Genomic DNA, 6,821 nt, shown 5'->3' with positions numbered 1-6,821 from the left:
TCCCCTCTTAAAAGGGGGAGGGGTCATTATTCCCCTCCTAAAGAGGGGAAGGGTCTCAATTCACCATAGACAGAAAAATTGGCTACAAAAACACCCACATACTATTTGGTTCCATTTGCTTGATTAGTTCTCGAGTTATAAGGAAATTTGTATTTCATTTGTATGGGAGCCCCGCCTCCTAAAAAGGTAAGGGGTCTCAATTCATCATAGAAAAAATTCATGCCTCCAAAAACACCCACATGCCAAATATGGTTCCATTTGATTAATTAGTTCTCGAGTTATAAGGAAGTTTGAATTTCATTTGTATAGGAGGCCCCTCTCCTATAGTGGGGAAGGGTCTCAATTCACCACAGAAAAAAATCTTGTCTCTAAAAACACCCACATGCCAAATTTTGTTCCATTTGCTTAATTAATTCTGGACTTATGCAGAAATTTGTGTTTCATTTGTATGGGAGCCCCCCTCTTAGTGGGAGAAGGGGTCCACAGAACAGAAGTGGAAGTCCGAACGATTCGGCGATCAAAACTGGTAACAGAGACTTTTTTGTTTTTCTTTTTCTTTGGGAAGGTTTACGCTTAGAAGCGAATAACAGCAATATAAGCAGAACGCTCGCTGCCAATCGCATAGCAGATTCCACATGCTTTCGTGTGCATTCGTATGCGTTCGTGTGTTTTCGTGGGAAAAAGTGACTCGCTACCGCCAGGTTCGCTGGTATCTGTAGAAAGTAGCATGTACGTGTTTGGATTTCTACTTCCACTTCTGTTCTGTGAGGGGTCTCTAACCATTATAAGAACCTTCCCTGGCCCCAAAAACCCCTATATGCAAATTTTTACGCCGATCGGTTCAGTAGTTTTCGATTCTATAAGGAACATTCGGACAGACAGACAGAAATTCATTTTTATAGGTATAGATTTGTATGGGCGCCCCCCCTCTTAGTGGGAGAAGGGATCTGTAACCATCATAAGAACCTTTCCTGGCACCAAAAACCCCTACATGCAAATTTTCACTCCGATCGGTTCAATGGTTTTCGATTCTATAAGGAACATAGAGCAGACAGAAATCCATTTTTATAGGAATAGACTTGTATGGGAGCCCCCCGTCTTAATGGTGGGAGGGGTCTTTTGCCAACGAGAGAACCTTCCGTAGGCCCAAAAACCCCTACATGCAAATTTTCACGCCGATCGGTTCAGTAGTTTTCGATTCTAAAAGGAACATAGGGACAGACAGACAGACAGAAATCCTTTTTTGACGTAGGACTACGTCTTACGGCAAGTTTTGAGATAGGGTGTCATTCCAAAAAATCGAAAAATGCGAGCGTCACGAAAAATGAAAGGTTTTGAGCGCTAATAGCTCAGCGGTTTTCCGATCGATTTTCAATATTCTTACACCAATCGATCGGTAAATCTTCTAAGAATTGACCCAAATGAAGAAAAGTATGGATCCTTGATGTTGAACTATTGAAAAATTGAAAATAATGAACCTATGTTTTACCAGAATTCTCGCTTCGTGATTGGTAGGAAGATTCTTTGCGATGATCTAAACCTATACCAATTTGATATCTGTGCTTGGGAAGTACGCCAAAACAAGTGACAAAGTTTCCTCATTTCAACAAGATTTCTTGACACCGCGGTTAAACATAGACTATTTTGATGTCCTTGTTTGGGAAGTACGCCAGAAAGAGTGACAAAGCCCCCTCGTGCCAACAGATTTCTTACGAACGCGATTAAAACTAGTCCAATTTGATGTCTGTGTTAGGGAAGTGTGCCAGAAAAAATGACAGGTTCGTTATCCCAACAGATCGCAAATTCTTTACTGCGAGACGATTAAACCTCGGCGAATTTGATATCTGTGTTGGAAAAATGTGCTACAGCTTGTAACCGTTCGTAGACTAACCTTTAAGAAATTTCTACTTTAAACTTGGTGGCTTATGCGCCACTCCCGGTAACCCGAGAGACCACCAGTCGTGTTAGGTTTGCCCGACTATGGTTTAGCATGAGATGTTTCTCAGGGGTCGGCTAGAACGGTACAGGGGTTACGCAACTGAAAATAGATACCAAGAGAACCGCTTCGCACCGCCGTGCGATAGAACCGCTAAAAACAGGTATGCTACTAGATCCAAACCCGCGAACGTTACGACCCGGAACGAAGCTGAAATACCAAAGTGAAGGCAACGAAAGGAAGAGTGAGTGATCCTTAGAATGGACTCTGCTCAAACGTACGAATGAAAAACGTAAAATAAATATCTTGAACTTTGTATTCAGTAACCGTATAACGTTCGGGCTGGACAATTGTTTGTCGGTTTTCTAGCACTGTGTTTATGGCCATAAACGTATCACATACCTGCGCAGGGTTTTTGACGATGCTCGACGATGGCTAGCGTTGTCCTGGTCGACGGCGAAGATGGCGACGTCACGGTCGATGGCGGTTGACTCGTCGCCAGATGTTCGTGTGTGCATTGGCCGAAACTAAAGGTGCGGAGGGTGGTTCGGCTGGACGGAAGGCTTCCGATTTTACTCTTCACGAGAGCGACGCAATGACCAGGGTCATGCGTACCCGGGTTTTGTCCTTGGCAGGGACCAACGTGCCCGGAAGACCCCACGTACTGCGTTTCCGTGATAGATCTCCCGAAACGGAATGAAACCCCTACCTCAGACTCGACAAAAGGCACGCAATTGACGACGTGTCCTGATTGTCGGCTCTCGGACTTCGGCCACGGAGTGTAACGTTAAAAAGGCCGGTAAAACACGCGCGGCAATTGACGACCGCCGTGTACACTTTCGCACCGCAAACTTAACGAAAAACACCACACGCCCCCGTTTGACTGCCACGAAGGCGGGCCTTAACTGCACACACGAACGGAACGGAAAGTGGACCGTAGCACTCCAGAATCCAGCAAAAAAGAATTCCGTACAAAAAGCGCATGGAGCGCTACTGTCCCATGCGAACGGAAATACGTGAATTACTACACAAAAAGTCTAACAAGAATTCAAAATTTACCTTTGTACGATTAATATCCCGGTACACTTGAACAGAGTTCACTTTTAAGGCTTTTCCAACAATCCAAGGAATAACTCTAAAGTAAAATAAATCCTTTAATTAAACTCACTCACAATTAGCTTAACTACTTTGGTACCTTGGTTTAATTATTTAAAAAAAACACAATAACCCTTTGGTTATTTTAAACTTGAATAGCACAATATTCGTTTAAACAGCTCAATAGCACTTTTGAGAACTTCTGTTCACCAGCCGATACGTAAGCGAAATGGACGAGTAGCTTGAATATTTTAATAAAGAAACCTCGGTTCTTTTATTTAAATTTTGGCGGTTTCTAGACAGCATGGCTGCGCCCACTAAACGGATAAACTAATTTAAGTATGGCGAAATGAGTACCTTATTTTCTCTTGCACACCTTTAGCAGCATAATACTAAAGTGACATCTAGTGGTCGTTACCGATTTATGTTTTATCGAGCTTTACTTTCATGATACGAAATATTTCACGCATGCAATCAAAATAAATCATCGCACGTGGCTTATACAGTACGAGCGTTGCCTATATTCCGGCGTTACCCGAAATATTACGTTCGCGAAACTTTTCACATATGAGCAAACCTTTTAGTCGAGCTGAGCAAACATTAAAAATCTGATGCAAATAAAATTTATTATCTAAATTTCGGCGTAAAATCCATAACATGTTACATCACCCTACTCAAATTTATGAAAATTTGATCAATTACTTGATCAAATTTTCATAACCTTATTAAAAATGATACAATTCGACGATATCTTCATGAACTATTCAACTGAACTTAGCTTCTATTTCTGTCCCCTGCACTGTCTTGTTATGCTAACTACACAAACGCAAGGTCTACTACATTGGCTTCGTTACCTACAATTTGCCAATTCTGTCAAACGTAACGTAAACTAAGTTAGGCACTGGTTTACCACATCGGAGGCTTGTTCCGACTAACTGTAAACTTCAGTGCTAACTTTTAAATGCTAATAAATCAATTTATCAATTAAAATTGACTCAATTAATTAATCTATTAGCCCACTAATCTAAACTCCAACAAACGGATTTCCAAAATTTATGAAACATTCCGCTATATCAAACGAAGCTTTTGAAATAATTCACGGAAATATTTCAGCGATGATCTGAAATGATCAACTGACCTAGATAGCATAACCCGCAACACTGTGAGGGCGACAGAACGCGAAAGCTTTATGAGTTCTGTCAAACGTAAAACGAAGTGGAAAAAACTAGTGCAAGTGAAGAGTTTTTTCGTGAAAATTTGATATTTGATGCCGAAACCTGGGGAGTTGGTATATATTTCAGATATAAAATTGCTTCTAACTATTCCTTCTTTTATTTTCAGCTCTGATTTCATTAGTTACATTCGGAAAACAGCCATTTTGGTGGTATTAATGTATCGTTCCTCTTCGCTACGAAACAATGCTAAAATTTTTCTTCTCTTTTTTTTTCAGCAACTAATAAAGCAGGAATAAAATGGATGATCTGCTCCAATTCACTAACAGGGATTACTTGCCTGAACCGATATTTGGATACCGGATACTCTCGTAAATATGTAGTTTAAGTTTGTTTCCCCTGCCCCTTTTATACTAACAACAAGTACTAACCTAGTATTAAGTAGCTCTTTGCCTTATATAACGTAGGTTTTTTTTTACAAATGCCTGTAAACTAATTTAGTTTTAATCTACCGTCTTGTTAGGGTACTAACAGCGTCTTTTCTTCATAGGGAGCAAGCTCGACCTTTTCTTGTCCTTTTATTGACAGGGAGTTACTCGACCTGCAATAAATTACATAGCTTTGAAAATTCGTTCTTGACTAAAATTTCTTTAAGAACGATGAATGAAAAATCCCTATTGGTTTCCCCGCTAAGGATTCCAATTCATAGCTATCCCCTAAAACAGTCTTCACGATTGCCTCCGTATATTTCGGTGCTAATTTGGCACAAAAGTCTTTCCCCTTATCAGAGAGGAAAGTACTTTTCTTCAAAACTTTCTCTCCCACTTGATATTTTGGTGCGTTTGCGTTTGATCGGAGGTTATAATATTTCGCTTGTTTCTGGTAGGCATCTCTTAAATTCTTCTTCACTTCTTCGTAAAGTTTGTCTCTTTCTTGGTTCGATATTGTATGTCCTGTATGGTTGTTCATTCCTCTCATCGTCTGATATTCTCTTCCGTCAGATATCATATTTCGTCCAAACGTTAAAAAGTACGGAGTATGTTTCGTAGAATCATGCACCGAATTTCTTATCGCATTCGCTATGTGGTGAATGTTGTCGGCCCATGTTTTATGATTGGTTTTTATGTTAGCCCTAATTGCTGCTGTTATAACTCTATTTACCCTTTCCGAGTTATTCACCTGTGGGTGGTAATAGGGTGTTAGCCAATGCGTTATGCCGTATTGGTTTAATAAATCCCCGAATACTTTTGACGTAAATTGGCTACCGTTGTCTGTCAATACAACTTCCGGTACGCCAAACAATAAAAATATAGATTGCTCTAAAAATTGAATCAACGACTGTGCTTTAGCACGAGAGGACTTTAGGTAAATAAGGTAAATTTTGAATTCTTGTTAGACTTTTTGTGTAGTAATTCACGTATTTCCGTTCGCATGGGACAGTAGCGCTCCATGCGCTTTTTGTACGGAATTCTTTTTTGCTGGATTCTGGAGTGCTACGGTCCACTTTCCGTTCCGTTCGTGTGTGCAGTTAAGGCCCGCCTTCGTGGCAGTCAAACGGGGGCGTGTGGTGTTTTTCGTTAAGTTTGCGGTGCGAAAGTGTACACGGCGGTCGTCAATTGCCGCGCGTGTTTTACCGGCCTTTTTAACGTTACACTCCGTGGCCGAAGTCCGAGAGCCGACAATCAGGACACGTCGTCAATTGCGTGCCTTTTGTCGAGTCTGAGGTAGGGGTTTCATTCCGTGCCCGGAAGACCCCACGTACTGCGTTTCCGTGATAGATCTCCCGAAACGGAATGAAACCCCTACCTCAGACTCGACAAAAGGCACGCAATTGACGACGTGTCCTGATTGTCGGCTCTCGGACTTCGGCCACGGAGTGTAACGTTAAAAAGGCCGGTAAAACACGCGCGGCAATTGACGACCGCCGTGTACACTTTCGCACCGCAAACTTAACGAAAAACACCACACGCCCCCGTTTGACTGCCACGAAGGCGGGCCTTAACTGCACACACGAACGGAACGGAAAGTGGACCGTAGCACTCCAGAATCCAGCAAAAAAGAATTCCGTACAAAAAGCGCATGGAGCGCTACTGTCCCATGCGAACGGAAATACGTGAATTACTACACAAAAAGTCTAACAAGAATTCAAAATTTACCTTTGTACGATTAATATCCCGGTACACTTGAACAGAGTTCACTTTTAAGGCTTTTCCAACAATCCAAGGAATAACTCTAAAGTAAAATAAATCCTTTAATTAAACTCACTCACAATTAGCTTAACTACTTTGGTACCTTGGTTTAATTATTTAAAAAAAACACAATAACCCTTTGGTTATTTTAAACTTGAATAGCACAATATTCGTTTAAACAGCTCAATAGCACTTTTGAGAACTTCTGTTCACCAGCCGATACGTAAGCGAAATGGACGAGTAGCTTGAATATTTTAATAAAGAAACCTCGGTTCTTTTATTTAAATTTTGGCGGTTTCTAGACAGCATGGCTGCGCCCACTAAACGGATAAACTAATTTAAGTATGGCGAAATGAGTACCTTATTTTCTCTTGCACACCTTTAGCAGCATAATACTAAAGTGACATCTAGTGGTCGTTACCGATTTAT

This window comes from Sabethes cyaneus, chromosome 1 (genome assembly GCF_943734655.1).
Source record: "Sabethes cyaneus chromosome 1, idSabCyanKW18_F2, whole genome shotgun sequence".
Lineage (NCBI taxonomy): Eukaryota > Metazoa > Arthropoda > Insecta > Diptera > Culicidae > Sabethes > Sabethes cyaneus.
Note: the sequence above shows the minus strand (reverse complement) of the source record.